The 19407-nt window shown below is 39.8% G+C and overlaps 1 protein-coding gene across 3 annotated transcripts in view; it reads left to right on the top strand.

Moving 5' to 3' along the window:
* Positions 1-2921: 2921 nt before the first annotated feature.
* The window catches only part of plppr1 (phospholipid phosphatase related 1), a 56651-nt gene continuing 40165 nt past the window's right edge, over positions 2922-19407 (top strand). The window contains exon 1 of one of the 3 annotated variants that reach the window (XM_084934868.1): positions 2922-3140. The gene's annotated coding sequence lies outside the window, so the exon portion shown is untranslated. Of the gene's footprint in view, positions 3141-3610; positions 3732-19407 lie in introns of those variants that run through there. The other 2 variants (XM_084934866.1, XM_084934867.1) reach the window with 2 other exon arrangements.

Below are 19407 nucleotides of genomic sequence, written 5' to 3'. Positions count from 1 at the left end.
GGTATATCGTCATCACATGAGAAAAAAGCAGAAGCAAATGGAAAGTATTTACTGTAAATGCATTTACTAATTTCATTTCATGCTGCTGTTAGTTTTAAGGCTTTTCTTTACTGAGTCTGTTTTTTGACATTTTGGATCATTCCTAATTATCCTTGCATTCATTCAAAAGAAATGTGACTACATCTGGGTTCTTTTTTAATAACGCATTATTTAAGAAAGGAATTTTTTCCCTTTATGCTTCAGATAATGTGTTAACTTGTACCTAAAACCATTCAGTACCAATCACGATTGTCTTCCTCTAGGCTATCACTGCCCCCATTTAGTACCAAAAATTAGATACAAATCCATCCATAACATTTTGCATCCCCTTTGCTAATCAACTTGTGCTGTTTGGACATTTCTTGATTTTTACAGTAATATCAGGTCTTATACCTGTATTTACATGCTCAGCTTGGTACATGTGACCTAAAGCTACTAAGAAAGAAGCGGAGGAGTGAAAGAACTGGACTCAAAATGCACAGGACAGGAAGATGGGGAGCCTGAGCATGGAGTGTAATGTAGCATGCTCGCTGAATCTAGATCACTGAACACACCAGTGTTTCTTGTAGCAGTGATGAATACTGTGATTTGGCTTAAATGCATCCGTCCCAGTTATGGTAGCAGTGCTTTCACAGTGCTAATGCTACAAGTTACTGGGTTGGAGAGGTGGGAATTTAGTCTATCCGTTGAGACAAGATAAATTATTCAATAAGCTACACTTTGGGGAAAAAAACATGGATAAGAAGTAGAAATGGTCTTCCCTCGGGAAGGGAAACCAGAAAATTCTGTTAGAAATAAATACCCAACCAAATCAATGTAACATGTAATGTACAATTAAGCACAAGATTCAACCATGAGGTAATGGTGCTATCAAAATGAACTGTGGTTCTATCCATGAATGTGTTTTATTCTAATTAGTCATAGAAGTAAAATCTTAGCCCAAACCCTCCCTAGCATAACCATGCCCCTGTACTGAGGAAGTGATCATGAGTATGCCTAATACAAAAAGGGACAACGCTTTAACAGTTGCCCTTGGCAATTAATTAAGCATAAAACCCTTCAGAATGCTTCTTATTATCAGAATATTTCTTTTGTTTATCATTGGGTTTATTATACTTCAGAAGGAATTTCGCCTCTGGAAATTGAGGCATGTCCTAAAATTGAACTCTTCGATATAAATTTCACAGCTATTTTAAAAACTGGTGATCGGTGACTAGACAACCGAGAAAATGAGCCTTATTAATCAATGGAAAAATAGCTGTGACATTTACTATGGTTTCAGAAATTATACATTTATCTAGTGGCAACTGTTGGATAAATATAACCATAACCATCAAAATAACAGCTACATGCATTCGCAGCAAGAAAGTGCTTCAGTAAAATCAGCTCAAAATCAAAACGCAACTATATGCAAATACCCCCCACGCCATACTATATTACCTGTATTTAAAGAAATAGACCAAAAATGCATAGAACAGGAAGATGGGGACCCCAGCATGGACTGTTGAACTGAATTTGTTCAACCGTGTTAAAATACAAGGTAGAAAAGATCTCTGGGCATGAGACGTTTGAAAAAGTGGGATCCTGTACCTTTGTCCTACTAACATGTCACCATCGAGAGGGTGCAATATGTCACTGAGGATCTCTCAAACCTCAAACTCACAAAGTTGTGTTCTACTGTCCTGTTGCTCATCTGCACTCATACTGGCCATATGTGCAGTTTTATTGAATTCATATTAAACAGACACTTAAAAACATTGGCCACACTACAAAAAGCAGAAAAAACCCTTCACAAATAAGCAATCAAAAACTACCAGTGTGCTTCTATACACATCAAACTGTCTCCCAATTATTTGTACTCATTCAAAACCCCAACACAGCCACTGCTAACAGTGACCTGTAGGTATATCTAAAACTAGCATAACACCAGGTAACAAATCTATTCAGATAGGCACATTATGTCATTAAGAAAATTACTATTAACATTAGATACGATTGTACAGAAAAGGAATGGGGCCACCCATATGCGTTGAATGAACTCTTTTCAGAAATCCCAGAATTGTCACTTTTTTTCAGAATTCTGTAATATTTATAATTTTCCTCTTAGAATCCTGAATATAAAAAAAGTCTCAAAACTAAAGGAAAAAAGTCAGAATTAGGCGTTAGCCCTACATGGTTTAGAGTAAGAGCACTCCCCTATGAATGGGGCTAAAAAAATCCAGAAGCATAGCTACTTCAAGGATTGAGGCTATTGGATAAACTCGGTTTCTGTGGAGGCGGGTCTAACACCAACGAGGAAGTAAAGTGTGCCCATACTGCTTCTGGAGGAGCTCCACATCTAGATAATGCGTACAGGCAACATGGAGAGGTGTGTGATATGATTTGCATAGAAAACTTTTTGAAAGTGCCCTTTTAAAGGAGCTGTTAGTAATTTCAGGCATATATAAATTATCACATATTTGGAATTAATGTGTGTACATTTCATCGTCAAATCCACCTGTGTCGACATTTCTGTGATATAAGCAAAAATGAATCTGAATTATCTACAGTATCGCAAAAATCGTGTTTATTTGTTTTTTTTTTTACCAAACACGAGCGCCGGTATGAATCTTCAGAATTCAATCAGCAGCACCCACATCTCAGAAACCATCCACCTGTGAACGTGTGGAGCTCCATGAATATATTAAGCAGACCTGAACAGACATCATGCTGTCTTTCTGAGACAAGGTGAATAAATCCAGGATTTTTTCCACTAACCTGGAGGTCTACAGGGCAGGGTGACTGGATAAAAGTGGGCTACACAGCCTACTTGATTGTGACACAAGGGTCCCTACACAGAATTAAATACGCTCCATTGGAGATGAGTACGCGTCTTGTCCCCGCCCCCCGAAAAGGCACAGCATCCATCCTCATGGGCTCACACGCTGCGTGATCCACATCACAAACCGAGAGCGGACGCTTTGCCCAGCCGATGGAGTAGTAGTAGCGGTAGTAGCGTGGGTGCAGTTCACGGCTTCCCCCCTTTCCCCCCCACCCACATTCTTCACCTTCTTCTTTAATGGAGTCACATTTTATGTGGAATATTTCTCCATCTCATCGCGGTAAGTGTTTGCGTTGCCCGCAGATGCTGTGGGGAAGAAATGAGAGGAAACGGGACTGTGCAGCTATTGTCTGTTGCTGGGGCAAGTTCGGACCTTAAGTCAAAGCGCTGGAGTCCTCTTCAATGAAAAAGGCTTTCTGTGTGGGTTCAGTGAGAATGCGTGGAAAATAATGGCTTTAAAGCTCGCACAGAATCGATATCGGTATTTAGACACCTGTCTCTGCCAGCAGCAACAGTGACCTCCCTGTGGCGCTTTACGCTCACACAAATATGATTTTTATTTTGTTTTTGGCGATTATTTTCATCTGCTTCTGTATTGCGTATCCATTAACAACAAGCGGAGGTTTGTGCAAATGTGTCGCCTCTGTTGCTGAGCAAAATTGTGTTTTCGGTCCAGCTAAAAAATAAAAAAATAAAAAATTGGCCCATCTCCCCGCCCCCCCAAATCAGAGACTGCCTAGTCCACAGCCCTCCCAGACACGCACGGCGCAGTAGATGCCTTTCTGATGAATGACTGAAATCCCGTGGTTGGTAGAAGATGTGTGATGGTGTATAGGGGGTAACCGCGAAATCAGCGTGTGTGTGTCCGCAGGTATGGTTTCTCTTTATATTCTGAAATGGATGTATAGCCTCGGCCTCAGATTCAGAAAGAATTGTGTACAACAATACAATAACCTATTTTTCTAAAGTGATGACATAGTAAGAATGCAAACGTTTATGGGGTAAGGCGTGTTTAACCCTTATACATTTGTAAGCGTTTATCTGCTGTCCTTTTTTAAGCTTTTTTTTTAGTTTCATTGGGTCAAAATGCTCGAGGATTGTTTTTTAATATGAGGTGTGTAAAGTATTGTGATCAATTAATACAAAGTATTAAAAAATCTGGTGTCATTAACTATAAAATGATACATTTCCCAGCTCAGGAGCACAGTCGGTAAATAGTGCCCAGGTGCTTAGAAGTCATTTCTTTCCTCATATGCTGTTGAACAAGTGCTGTTTGTGTGAGTCGTGCACATTAATTGCATTTGCTGTCTGCTTCCATTTCTAGTAATGGGCAAATATTGTCTTTACAGAAGTTGTATGCATGTTGCCATGTGTGTTAAATCTTCCACGTGTCTCTTGGCTGAACACTTGGAATAAGATGGGATAACGTGACCCGCCCAGTGAGGCAGATTTCTAGTTAGTATTTGTAGGTGGAACCTGTGAATTTCTCTGCCTTCCTCTTTGTGTGTGCGTGTCTGTATTTTACAGGTGTATTCATGCTCGTCCTTGTTGCATAGTGAGGATTTATATCATGCAGCAGACAGATGGCATGTGGCTGGGCATCAGGGGAGCATTTCTTTGGCTTTCAGCAGAATACAAGACTCCTCTTGGCACATGCAATTCCTTATTGGCACAAGTATGCATTTACATGAGTGTGTCGGTATATCACACTACGTAGTACATGTAAACATCGCCTGCACTCAGGAAGGCTTGTGTAGGAGGTCTCACTCTACACAGCAAAGGCCATATTTTTGGGTTTGTGTGTGTCTGTGTGTGTGTTTTGCCTTTCCATGAAATGTAATAATATGACAGGCTGAGGTCACAATGACGTCATATGCCTGGCAATGACATACTGTAACTATACTTCATGACTACTGGGTCATGAAGTTGAAACCTCATTAGGGTGTGTGGTTGCTCTCATAAAAATGTGCAGTTAAGGTCACATTTCTTTATTGATATGATCATTTTAGTTTTAGCAGCTCAGTGACACTTTCTGTGGGCCTCTGCAGTTAACATATTCAGCATATACTAGCACCATTTACTTTACAGTTAACGATTTGTCCCATTTTTCTTTAACATTGTTCTTAGATTTAAAGAAAAAAACCAGCAGTGAGTATTACACCGAGCTATTTATAGACTTTGTGCCTTTTATATGGTTTACTCTTGGCTATATACATTGCAGGAAGCACTGCAGTCCTCCTTGAACCTTATAATAAAAATGCACTTGTCAAGACTTTGCAATTATTTGCCACTTCATTAGGTACAGCTTTCCAGTACTTGCCTTAAGAGCTGCCTTAGTTCTTTGTGGACAGATTTAATGAGATGGTGGAAACATTCCTTTGAGATTTTGGTCTGTACTGATGTGATAGCATCACAGAATTGCTGCAGATTTGTTTGCTGCACATCCATAATATGAATCTCCTGTTCCACCACATCTCAAAGGTGCTCCGTTGGATTGAGATCTTTCTTTTCCCTAGCTGTGAGGACAGGCACGCAGTGTGGTCTTCTGCTCCCTATCTGCTGTGTATTCAGAGATGCTCTTCTTCATCTGATAGGAAGGCAACTTCCCGTTGCCTTCCTATCGGCTCAAAGCAGACTGGGCATTCTCCTCTGAACACTGGCATCAACAAGAGAGAACTGTGGCTTACTGGCTATACATTTTCTCTTTTTTGGACCATGCTCTGTAAATAGAGATCATTGTGAGGGAAAATCCCTGTTCTGAGATTCTTAGACCAGCCGGTCTGGCAGGACCAGCAATGCTGTGTTTAAAGTTACTTAAATTGTCTTTCTTCCCCAGTACGATGCTGATTTTCAGCAGGTCACCTTGCACATGTCTACATGACCAAATGGACTGAGTTGTTGCCATGCTATTGGCCGATATATTAGAGATGTTTGCTTTAACAAGCAGTTGAACAGGTGCACCTAACAAAGTAGTCGTTGAGATATACTAGCAGGGAAGCTCTGCAGCCCTGCTTCTGCATGACCCAAGACTCCATAGCTAAAATGTGCTTGTCTTATCATCCTTAATCTCCAGATGAAATACTCAGAGATCTGCCTGGAGCGGAGTAAACCATCTCGTGAGATTTATGAAAATTAAATTATGCTCTAGTGCATCATTTCGTCCTCACATAAGTAAGTGATAAATCAAAATAAAAATGTGAAATTCAATATACATCCTTACCCGTGAGCTGTCTCAGCAACACTGGATATCTAAGTTAACACTTTTGCCTCTTTTATTCCTTTTTATGAAGTCATGTAAATTCAGGCTGAACTTGAATAAAGTTGTATTTTTACTGCTCTTTGTGGAAACAAATACACTAAGCTGTAATATGGCACTTAATAAATATAGTGTCAGCGTGACAGGCTTCATGTGGTCCTAATGTGTTACAAATAGAAATAATTGCAAGGAAACTCCAGCAAATGACTTGTTTAAAAAAGAAATGCAGAAATAAAAATCAGTAATGCAGTGAAGCTGCTGAAACCGGTGACCTCTGAACTCATGTCTGATATCCAGCACCACTTTTACTCCCACACTAGAGACTCATTATTGATCACATGCAGTCACACACACACATGTATACATGCAGGCTGCCTCACACACATACTCATCCTGAGCTTTGCTGTCTGCTCTTTGATTACCACTACATGTGGGGGCTGGTGTTATTAGTGCTGTGAGGGTATTTTCATTGGGCAGTATATCTGTCACTGTGATGTCTCTGGGGAATGAGTTGCCCCAAGGGTGAGATAAGGTCTGCTGCTGGAGTTGAGAGTGCTTTCCCATATCTAAGAAGACTGATATATGCAGCTGATAAGGTTTTGAGCTGGACAAGGTGTGCATTTGTGAGAATTTTCACTTCCAGCACAGCCAGATCAAAAATTAGCTTGTCTTTAAACTTCTGGCTCCTTAGCACAGTGTTAGCGTGATTATCGAACTACACCGATGTGCAGCTTATTTTTCTGTTGCATTCACAGCTAGCAAACAGGCGTCACGTGTTGTCTCCCGGGCATCTCTCACCTCAGTCGCGTGGATCATGTCCTGCTGTGTGCTATGTGTAAGGAAGGAAAGCAGTGAAAAATATCTCGACCCGATTCTCCTTAAACTGTCGTTCATGCATGAAAGCAGCTTCAGTGAGGGATAGTTAGCAATAACACTGGCAATACTACATGAATATTTCCCCTTGTTTTGCCACAAGCTAGACAGTTGTGCGCCAGATAATGCAGTTAAATATATATTTGCAAGAGAAATTATTAAAAATTACCCAAAAAGTGAGAAGGTGAATATGAGCTAATAGAAAAATGCTTGATGATGCAGCATGGTACTTCACAATATTAGGAAGAAATCTGTGACTGTTACAAAAGGGCTCACTTAGATGAAACTACATCTGTAGCTAAGATGCATGTGTGTTAGTTCAAATGATTTAAACTTGAATGAAAAATGCATTTTAAATGGGCCTACATGACTCAGCAATACCTCATAAGTACAGATAATAGAAATTCGGAGGGAACAACTGCGTAATACCAGTGTTGCAAATAAACTGTAAGATTATAATTATACTAATGTTATTCCAGAATTGGAAGCATTCTAATTTATGTAAGTAAATATTTAGAGAAAAAAATAGTTTAATAACATTATGACACGTTAATTAGGTGTTAAATGGAACAGGCAAAATGTTTAGTTAGACATTGGAGGGTCATTGTTTAGTCATTATATTTTGGATATAAAGTTATTTGAGTTTGTTGGGAGCCACAGTGTAGAAGTAGTTACAACAATTTCAGAGAGAGTTATTTGTTTGGAAAAGTCAATGTCAAACACTCTAAATAGAGAGATGCTACTAGAAATATTAGAGGAGAAAGGGAATGATGTGATCCTTTAAATGGACCTCCAGAGTTCATTAATGAATCAATAGCAGAGCTAGTTTGTTCGACATTTTTGTAACCAGAACTGTCAGTATGAGGATGGTGACCTACTCAGATAATCGATTTTAAGATATTATTTATTACTTTTAAAGCACTTCATGGCCTGGTTTCAAAATATATTCTCAAATTGCTGTTTCCGTACTAACCGCAGTGCAGCCTGAGATCAGCCAGAAACCTGGTGACCCACCTCATGCTTAAAGACAAATCATCTGAGCGTTTGCTGTGTGAAATGATGGTGTGGAATGACCTGCGTTAGGAATTCTGACTCACCTCATCTGTGTTGTTTTTTTTTTTTTTTTTTAATTAGTTTAGGTAAATTTCCTGTATCAATTTGCTCACTTTAGTTTAGATTTTGTGTTTGAAAATTTTTCATTGTAGCATCACAGTAAGTATGACAAAACAAGATTTTTTTGAAGGCAGTTGACAGTTGTGAAGACGTATCAATAAACATTTCCATCAGAGCCTTAGGTTTATTTATTTCCAAAAGTAGTTTTAGTTAACTTGACACATACTGTAACAGGGCACATTAAAAAGGCAGTTTTGAGTACTTAGGCAGTTGATTCTATGTCTGTTTTTTCTGTCTGTCTGCAGACAGATGTTGTATCATCACAAATACAAAAGATATAGATATGAAATTAAAGGCTGACTTTGAAAGTGAGTGTTGTCTGACCCATGCATACCAAATAAAGAGTGCCTAAAATAGCCCCAAAGGTTCCAAATGTACTTTTTGATGTATTTTGTCTGCTATATAAATGTAAAACTGTATTTTTGAAGATTTTTTCCTAGTAACTGCTTTGATCCTTTGCTCATACCGAGGCTGCTGGCTTGTGGTTCACTCTGAGCACATGATGGCTTAAGCTTTAGCTGTTTTTGCGTTGGTAGTTTATTTGCAAACATTTTAGTGGTCCCCCTACTCATTACCTTCCATGCTAATGAATGCATGTGGCTGTGAGTGTGGGCATGGCTGTTTGCCTGTGGTGCTGTGAGTATTTTGTACATGCATGAAACGGACTGGCTCATCATCGCCATAATGCTCATATGGCATTACGGCTCATAATACACAAGCCTGACTAGTCTCAGCCAAGAATGCTGGAAATTGGCTGACTCAGTTCTCCAGACGGTCAATCCGCACATCTCTCTGTGCATCTTATTTTGGTTTTTTATTGAATTCAAAATTATTGGTAGGAAGATTTTCACTAACACGGCCATATTTTAGGCCACTGGTGTACTTGAGCCCCAACCAAAATGGATAAATATTACCTGGTGAATTTAAAGATCACATTTAAAGTTTCAAACATGAAAAAGTTTTTCCTCTTGATCTAAACAGTGCCTCAAGATGCTGCAGTTTGTGAACTTTTGAACTGTTTTATCTTTTAGTGTTGATTGGGGGTTTGGAAAGTCCTCAGCAAAGGTCTGAATTATAAATGATTAAACTGGATATATATTACTGAATATTTACCACCTACTCTAAAACCAGCTCTGCCTATTCACATGCTGTATCCTTATTTGATGCATGACCAAAGTTAACTGCAGACAATCCAATGCTGTTTTAGCACTCATAATCTTTTTAGGGTATGTAGTTTTCAAACGAAATGATACAAAGATAATGAGAAGCCACGGTAGCATGATCGTGTTGAAATATTAAGAAATCTCAGAGGGGAAAGACTCCCTTATCTCCAGCTGGGTCCAGGGGACATTGCTGTGATGATTCTGGTGGCTGTTATGGAAAAATAGCTCAATACTCAGGGATCAAGAGCTTGTTTGATCTAAATATAGATGTAAATCTGGAGATGTTACAAGGAAGTGCGAGAAACACTTGCACAATGCCACTGAGCACATGGCTTTAGAAAACATGGAAACCTCGGGGGAAAATGCATTCCCCAAGTTAAATATGCAAATTACATTGAATCATTTGCATTTGTTTGCTAACGAAATTAGACGATATTTACTCCATACAGTTCTGGTAATTTTAAATATATAAGGAACTCTGGTTTAGCCTCAAGTTAGTCAAATGTGATTATATTAAGAGTGAATCTCAAACTTAAAACTCAATATATTATCTTGGGATTTATTTAGATTGTTCTCATAATAAATAAGTAGGAGATACTTAAACCTTTAATTATAATTTTAATTTTTTTTCTCCAGTGCAGAAATGAGAATTCAGACATGTGACATTGTCACATAATGGCTGCAGCAATGAACTAAAATGAGCTACAGGAACAAGTGCCACTTTGCTTAATGAGAAAAAAGACGTGGGGGTGACGCTCAGGTCAGCGGTTGAATAAATGTACAGAAATTTTTTTAAAGACTTTAAAAAAACTGTTTCTCGAGTGTGTTGCCAGTTGGTGACATCTGAGGGAAACGAACTTAGTGTTTTCCCTGCTGCTTGTTCATGCTTAGCTTTGCTTCCTCGCTTTCTTTAAAGTCTCTCTCTAGGGGAATATTTTGAGTATTACATTACCAAAAAATGTTCCTGATCTTTTTTTTTCTTTCTTGTTTCATCTTCTGGCATGCAGTTCTTTTTACATTTATGAATTAAAATGTGAGCTTGGTTATCTAATAGGAAGAGCTGCACATTTGACAAATTATTTTGTAATAGTTTTCATATTTTTTCATCTAATTGCACAAGTAAAAAGTTTAGTTTCATTAATAAATTAATGAGGTTAAATAATTACAGTCAATTTTAATCAAGAGAATTTTATTACAATAATATCACAAACAATATGTATCTTTAACACCTGTGCATATGCTGTGCTATGCTATATTGAACACTAAAAATTACTTTCCATATGTGCAAGTGGTAAGCGTGATATTGGAGGCCTGGGGAACTGTGGCTGATAGCAAGAGGAGGAAGGATTTAAAAAGACAAGCTAACACCCAGAAGAGGTAGCAAAAGTTCTCTCTTCCCAAATGACCCACCTACAACACGTTTATCTTCTTTTTGGTCCTCTGTGTGCCCTCTCTCATGTCTCTTTCTATTTATCAGTCTCCTGTCCTGTTCACGCTATCTGCTCTGAGTCAGTGCCCTGTTTGACGTTTTGGTTTGGGGGGAGATGGGAGAGGGAAGATGATGACATTATTTTAGGTTAACACTCTTACATGTGTATGTGGAAAAAAATGTGTAATGACAAGACTCCATTAGTGTGAAGAGGTTGGTTCAATAAAAGATTGTGGATCTTCCATCCAGGAATGATCTTTGGACTTTGAAAAATATTTATTGATTTGTCATTTAATCCTTGAGCAGCAGAGTATTAAATAATGTACCCTACTATCTGAAAAAAGGGATAGATTTCCCAGGAAGCACTTTTAAAGAAGCTACAAGGGAAGATTGAAAACTGACTATTTATAGCCACAAAGATGCTCTGTTGGCAGGAGTGTTAGCCATGGGACATCTCTGTTTCTTTGGCTGCACGCTGTTTTGGAGTCAGAAGAAGAGGCGAAAGAAGAAAAAGCAAAATGAGCTCTGCATCAACCATTTTCTGTGGTGATCATTTCGGGAAAACATTTTGTTGAAAAAAGCTATCCGTAGTTTGTGCTGTGAATCATAACCGTGAGCCTCATTGGGCCATTATTCTGAAGTCCTGTTATTAAGTCACAACGGTGTAGGGTGGAGACGGACTAAATGCTCAGTTGGCATGTCACCATCCAAAACATGTTTTCCATTTTTATCTAAAACTGCTAAATATGAAAACATTTAGACGATTTGAACGGGGGCGCTCGAAGTCATGAGCCTAAAGAGAACTGTCACCCATATCTGGAGCTTCCTGTTTCCCAAGCTCTGTGCCAAGTTTAGCTGGCTGGCCTGCAGCATTACTAAAACGTTTCACTTTCAATACTCTGTGTGTTGCATAAGAATGTGAAGTCACTGTAAAGGATAGACTTAACCCCCATTGGTTCATGGATTCTTGATTTTAAGGCTGAAGTTGAGCATTTTTGCTGTTAATTATTTTGCTTTTTTAAAACCAGATGTAATATGTAAGGAGAGGGACTTCAATGCATGGAGCTGATTGCTGTCACTCAAAGAAATGCTTGCGATTCCACTAGAGGTGCCACAGTGCATCCCAGAGGGCAATAAGACAGATACAAGATTGGCATAGAAAATCCAATAGGTGTTAGAAATAAAATTCCCCATGCACACAGAAAGCTCCAATACTGGAATGCTACTACAATGTGTGAACGACACTCACCCAGTGTATTCCCAGGGTAAAGCCATGTTAACTAATGATTTAGATCATTAGCTTATCAGCAAACTTTTTATTGAGGTCATAAATAATTTGAGACGTAGATTAATCTTTTTAAACTTCTACATGCAAATACACAGTTGGACTTGCAACCAAAGGAAGTCCCTGGGCCCAGTGAGCATCAGTTCTCTGGGTCAAAATTGCTTGTTGATGCAAGAGGTCAAAGGAAAATGGCCAGACTGGTGGAGCTGGTAAAGGAAAACAACAGCAACTGAGAAGAACGACTCTGAAAACAGAAGCAGCATACTGGGTGCCACTCCTGTCAGCCAAGAACTGGAAACTGAAGCTGTAATTCACCAAAACTGGACAATTTGGGTGATTTTGGCTGTAAGGTCAGAATTTGGCATAAACATCATGAAAGCATGGATCCATCCTGCCTCGTATCAAAGGTTCAGGCTGGTGCTGATGGTGTAATGCTGCGGGCATTTTTTTTCTTGGCACATTTGGGTAGCAAGTGAACATTTTTCAAACATCACAGTCTATGTTATGTTATGACCCATCTAGGCATGGCCAGACCATAACACAAGGGTGATCCATCCCCGTCCAACCCCAAGCAGCACATCACGCAATTAATACTTTTTGACAGTGATTTATTTACATCCATCCATCCATCCATCCATCTTCATCCGCTTTATCCGGGGCCGGGTCGCGGGGGCAGCAGCCCAAGCAGAGAGGCCCAGACCTCCCTCTCCCCAGCCACCTCCTCCAGCTTATCCAGGGGAACACCAAGGCGTTCCCAGGCCAGCCGAGAGATATAATCTCTCCAGCGTGTCCTGGGTCTGCCCCGGGGCCTTCTCCCGGTGGGACATGCCCGGAACACCTCACCCAGGAGGCGTCCAGGAGGCATCCTTGTCAGATGCCCGAACCACCTCAGCTGGCTCCTTTCGATGTGGAGCAGCAGCGGCTCTGAGCCCCTCCCGGATGGCCGAACTTCTCACCCTATCTGTAAGGGAGAGGCCAGCCACCCTTCGGAGGAAGCTCATTCGCTTGTATCCGCGATCTCGTTCTTTCGGTCACTACCCACAGCTTGTGGCCATAGGTGAGGGTAGGGACGTAGATCGACCGGTAAATTGAGAGCTTCGCTTTTACACTCAGCTCCCTCTTCACCACGACGGACCGGTGCAGCGTCTGCATTACTGCAGCTGCAGCCCCAATCCGTCTGTCGATCTCCGGCTCCCTTCTCCCATCACTCGCGAACAAGACCCCGAGATACTTGAACTCCTCCACTTGGGGCAGGAACTCATCCCCGACCCGTGACAGTGATTTATTTACAATGAGTGAATTTAGAAACAAAGGAAGGGAGCGAATTATAACTTCGGGGTGAACCTAAGGCCAAAACAACAAACAAAAGGGAGCCTATCTCAGGGATAAATCAAACTTACCTATTGAAAAGAATTAAACCAAACGACAATGACTTACCTCCCTAACTAACAAAAACAGGAGAAAACTGTAATCAAACAAAAAGGCGGTCCACCCCTACATACTCCTGCATTAAACAAACATTACTAAACAGTGAACATACAGTCTGCCGGTTGGGATGGGCCAAGGATGAATGACTGGCCGTCCATGGCGGTGTCTTCTTATATGCTGCCTCCTGGTCATTAGCCAATCGGTACGATCCGTCCCCCTGGATGCACCGGTCACGGAGAGGCACCTGCACACTCAGATTTACATATTAGATAAAATTACGACAACAGTCGTAACAATGAGCATTGTTCCTGACCTCACCATAACACAAATGAAACATAAACTCTGGGGCAGACTCCAAGCCTTCTCATATTGGTTGCTGCTGCACTAGATGGTAGTATATTTCCTTGTACTGGTATTTCTGAACATCATGTACTGAAGCAGCCAGGGTGCCTTAAAAATTCTGTTTTTTGTTTTTTGTTTTTTTTTTAGACTTCAGTAACAGATGTAGCTCTGTTCAAGTAGAGTAGAAAGAGGACACATCAAGGCTACGGCAACAACAGGCCAGCAGTGATAACGGGAGGTAATATTTCATTTTTCCATGCCCAGCCACTCGCTCTATCACAAACTCTGTCATTGTGACATTCAGACAGTCATCACACTCCAGCAGAACAACTCAGCTGGAGACCAGGAGATGGTCAATCAGGTACAATATTTCTGTGCTCAATATTTCACAGTCAGCTCTTGCTGTCTGTGAGAGAAAAGCAGTCACATCCAGACAAAGTCATCACAGCTGAGTGGCTGAGAGGAGGAGATGCTGATGAATCGTGACGAGGCCTGTAGGCAGCTCGTTTGATGATCTACCCTCTGGTGAGACGATCAGATCACCTTTCATCTGACTCACTGTAATTAAGTGTCTTTTGGTATTGGAAGAAAAGTGTTCCTTTGTTGAAATTCTCTTCAGACTCTGGGTTTTTAGGCACCAGAAAAAGAGAAATCATGTTGACTTTACCATGACTAGGTGCAGTTCAGGCTGTCGTAGTGTCTGAGCAACAAATGAATGTGGTGTCAATTGTTTGGATGCTGAGTGCAGCCCCCTTCAATTTTCTGATTTCAATCATCTGTCAAAGAGCCCCCTAGTAAAATCACTGAGATTGCGGTTCAACTGCTGCATTTTTTCCCCATCCATGTCTGCAGTATTATCCACGGAGTAAGTAAAGGTGTAGGCAGAACAGTCTCAAGCCTTTCACTAATAGATACTTAACAGATTCAGTTTTGGAAACACTCAATTTTCTTACTTTACAGAGGGTCACTAGTTTAAAGCTTTTTGGAGTAAATTACTGTTATGATCCCTAAATTTAAGGTTCAAAGCAACCCAACATTTGAGATACCACAACACTGCTGCCATTCAACAGAAATTGCAGTTGGAAACAAAAGGAAACGGGAGTTCCAGCTAAAACAAACAAAAGACAGAGAAAACCCTGAACCAACCACACAATGGATCATCAGATTCCGGCTTCTCTCCTAAACTAGTTTTGGAAAACTAATAGAAACCCAAACTAAAAACAGTAGATCCGGTAACTCCCACTCAACCTATACTTTAACCAGATTTATAATGAAATGAACTGCCAGGATGCTTGGATGGGAAACACAACCCCAAAACATCTCCTTCATATTTTGTTACTGGTCTGACAAAAATCGAATCACTTCCTTATTTACATGTGTACATGTAAAAGGATCCTACTGTTTACTAGATTGTCTGGAGGTTGGCACTGTACTTGCTACGTCTTCCGTTTGACTTTGATTCCCTGTCTGCTACAGAATGAGGCCATATTAGGGCTGTGCAATATGGCCTAAAATCCATATCGCAGTATAACTTAAAGCATGTGCGGTAAGGATATATATCGCAATATATTCTTTTCTTCCTTATTTTTGCACTATAAGGCGCACTTAGAATCCTTTGATTTTCTCAAAAATCGACAGTGCGCCTTATAATCCGGTTTGCCTTAATGTATGAATTCTGGTTGTGCTTATTCACCTCGAACTGATTTTATGTGGTACACGGTGCTCAAAAAATCTGTCAAAAATGTTTTAGTACGACTTTGGTAAGCTACGAAGCTGCACCGCTTAATGGATTGTCGGAGCATTACCGCTACTGTAGTCAGGAGCCTCGCAGAGTAATCTGGGTCCAAAATTCTGTCCGCTTCAGGTCCCAAAGTCAAACGAACACTGAGCGTTAAAAATGTTAAGAACTAATAAATTCTTTCATCTTTAATAAATTGGTCAGTGTCGCTGCTTTACCAGGTGTAACAATTAAGTTTAATATCCAGGCAAACATGAAAATCGAGCAGAATTAGAAGTTAGCTGGAAGTTAGCTTGCTAGTTTCCACCTAAACATGATATGCCATGTTCTGACAGAGAGGTTTCTAGAAAAAAATAAAACGTACAGCTCTGCTGTAGACAGGAAACTAAACAGCAATGATTTTTGTAGGGTTACTGAAGTTGGACTAGCTGGTATATAATGATGTGCTACGTGATCGCTAGCGACACAGCTATGTTAGCATAACATAAAAAGTGAAGCTGGTGGATGAACGCTAACTTTTTTCCACTTGATAAAAGTTGACGTGAGGATCAAATGCAATCGCATGGCAGGATGCTGTAAACGGACCAAACTTCAGTCAGGACAACAACTGAGATTATCCATCCACAATACGAGGTTAGTTATTAATATACTGCAACAACATGGGAATAGAGCAGCTGCGAGAGAATTCAACACTAATGAATCAATGGTACGGAAGTGGAGGAAGCACAGTTTTTGGCTGATATTCCAAAACGTGCTTCGTCTCTTCGCTACTGTCACCCAATTTGCAGATGATATTGCTTGCAGCCGCTGCGATGCTTTAGACCAAAACAGGCGCCGCTTGATGACACCATCAACATGCGCTATTGCGGTATAGTCAAAATCTCTACCATTGGCCAAATTCATATCGTTTCTACTGTATACCGTTTATACCGCTCACTCCTAGGCCATATTACTGATTTGTTTTACACAAATACAGATATTTTGTCCAAATGTCTTCATCGGCTGGGCTCTACTGACTATTTTTGTTGACTATCATCAGCTGTGCTTTCACTTAAATCTCAAAGGTAACACATTTTTAATGCACCAGTCTAGAAAAACAAATGTACCCTGTTGTCCATGCATACTAAATACACTGGGAGTTATTTAGTAGTACATAAAAACTCAAACAAGTATCTCTGATCAGATTTACCACAACGACAAACGCAAAACAACAAAAATAACAGCAAGTCTTTCCATTTGACTGCCTTTGTAAAATCATGGTTGAATGCAGTAAGATGTAGAAATTATAAATAATTGCTCTTGAGTTTTTTTTTTGTTGTTTTTTTTTTTAAACATATCATACCTTGGAGTCTGTTAATGTGATTAGTATGGTCACTGACTTTGGGAGGCTTTTTTATGACTATGACTATTCAATTTCTTCTCTGCTGTTGATGCCATAATCTGAAAAGTTACTGAGTCACCGGAGGCTGATGATACTGTTAATGTGTACTGAGATGGATTGCAAGGATGACTAGCGTAGGGTTCCATTAATAGATTTTTCTATGACATTCAAGGCTTTTGATGTGGGTGCTGGCAATTTTAGTGAACTGGAAGTCGATCCTTAAACCGGAACACCTCAGTTCACACACACTAGACAGCTATCCACACTGCTCATGTGACCTTGGGCAACAAAGCAAGTCTGTTCCACGTCTGTAGTGATGCTGTGTTACAGCAACACGTGCACTGATCTTTCTTCACGGGTAGATGAAGATAGACTGGAACATTTTCTTTTATGGGTATATAAGATGTAGCAGCATGATATCCTGCAGCCACAAAACTGATGGGTGGATTGTTGCTATCTAATACTGTCTTGAGTAGCCTGGATTGAGTGTTAAATGAGATGGGACGGGCACTTAGGGACTGATTAGACATGCCAACATTGCTGTCTGCCTTTGTCTAATGACTCAGTGAAACTGAAGTGTTTGGTTTCAAATCAGGGTGAGTGTTGGGATCAATAAATCTTTGTGTGAGGCTTTAACTTAGCAGAGAGACCGGCTTATTGTGTATTTCCAGTATACAGTGCTGTATAGCAGATGCTAATATTTTGGTAATATTATTGCTAATGCAGTTGCCTTTGCTACCTCTTCTAAATCATCAGTAATAACAGGGAAACACACTCATTGGGCACTTTGTTAGGCACACCTAGACTGCCTTAATTCTTTGTGGTAAAGATTCCGTGAGGTGGTGGAAACTTGCCTGAGATTATTTTTTCCATATTGACTTAATGTCATCACACAATTGTTGCAGATTTGTCGGCTGCACATCCATGATCTGAATCTACCCGTTCCCATCTCCCATCCTGATCTGACTGAAATCTGTGGAGGCCATTTTTGTACAGTGAGGCGGTGTTCAAGAACACGAGGAACTAAGGGGAACTAACAGTGTGTCAAATATGTACCAGATATACCTAATAAAGTGTCTAGTGATTGTAGATCTTAATTAACTTTTTGTGACATGCATAAGTAAAAAAGTATGAAGGGTAAAGATGCATTTGAATTTCAAATTTAATATTAGTAGGTTCACATTGAATCACTCTCAATTTAGTAAGTGAAGTAAGTGCAGCATCACTATTAAATGTCGTGTTGTTGAAGTCTGTCCCTTGTAATCTAATACCACACAGGGACAAATGCAGTTACAAAACAATTAGGAGTATGGTGGGTATGTTGACATCTTGAACAAAGTCTGGTAGTGTGTTCCAGTAAAGGCATTAAACTAAACATTTACTGTGTCTTTTCAGCATATAGACAACTTGAGGCAATTTAATAAAATGAGAAAAAAATCTTTGAGCTAACTGCTGAACTGCTATGTCCCTTTAACAAGCTATTAGTTATTTTAATAATTTGTAGTTAATATATTTATCTAATAATGGATAATAATTATCTATACATTAACAACTATAAATCTTATAAATCAAATTAAATCTTAATTCATTGTGTACAGTTTACTTACTTTATTCATGACCTTTAAGGTAAAAACTTGAAATTCTGGGTGTTTCATCTGTTTGTTTCCCTGCGTTTAAAAATTGATGCACCTTCCTGTTTGTTCTTTTAATGTAAAGCTTCTGCTGGGAGGCACTTCTTTTAGAAAGTGGGAGGAAGAAATGCAGAGACTAATGTATTTTTGTATACTTGTTTTGGCATCATTTGGGAAAAAATCCCCCCAAAAAACATTTTGGCGTATATTGTACTTACGATGTTTTCCCGCACTTCCTCTGGGCTCTGTTTTTAGAAAATCTAGTCCTTGATGGGAGATTTTAGGATGTTGCTTTTCAGGACCAGATCTGACGAAGTCTTTCATCTGGAAAAGGAAAGTTCATGAAGCACTTGCATATGTGTGCATCTCTGGGCTTAGAAGAGGGAGGGGAGAGAGAACTGCTGCAGGAGGATGTGTATAGATTCCTGCCTACTGTAGCTTTAAACACATATAGGATGCATGGTCATGTGATCATTATCCGCAGTGACTGCTAGCCAGTTGGGAGCACTGGGACATTTCTCAGTGGCCTGATGGTTGTTTTAGCCTGCTGTGTAACATCTAGTTTCACTAGTGATACTATAGCAAACTGGAATGAGTTAACAGACCACCCAGAATCATTGCATTAGCTGTGACTCTTGTCACCAGACTGTACGATTTCCCTGCAGTCTCTGTAAGGTTTTTTTTTCTTTGCTTGATTCTTGACTATAGAGATTATCATCTGAAAAATTGCATCTCATTCTGAATTGCATACTAAAAATAACTATGATTTTTAATAGATGCAAGTTAATGGCTTTGTGTGTTTGGCCTTATGCGTTTGTATGTTCTCTGAAGTTTTCATTAATGCACCC

Source organism: Perissodus microlepis, chromosome 7, assembly GCF_051167445.1.
Source record: "Perissodus microlepis isolate ML-2025 ecotype Zambia chromosome 7, ASM5116744v1, whole genome shotgun sequence".
In the NCBI taxonomy this organism is placed as follows: Eukaryota; Metazoa; Chordata; class Actinopteri; order Cichliformes; family Cichlidae; genus Perissodus; species Perissodus microlepis.
The sequence above is the reverse complement of the archived record's forward strand: the minus strand, read 5'-3'. Positions and strand labels throughout refer to the sequence as shown.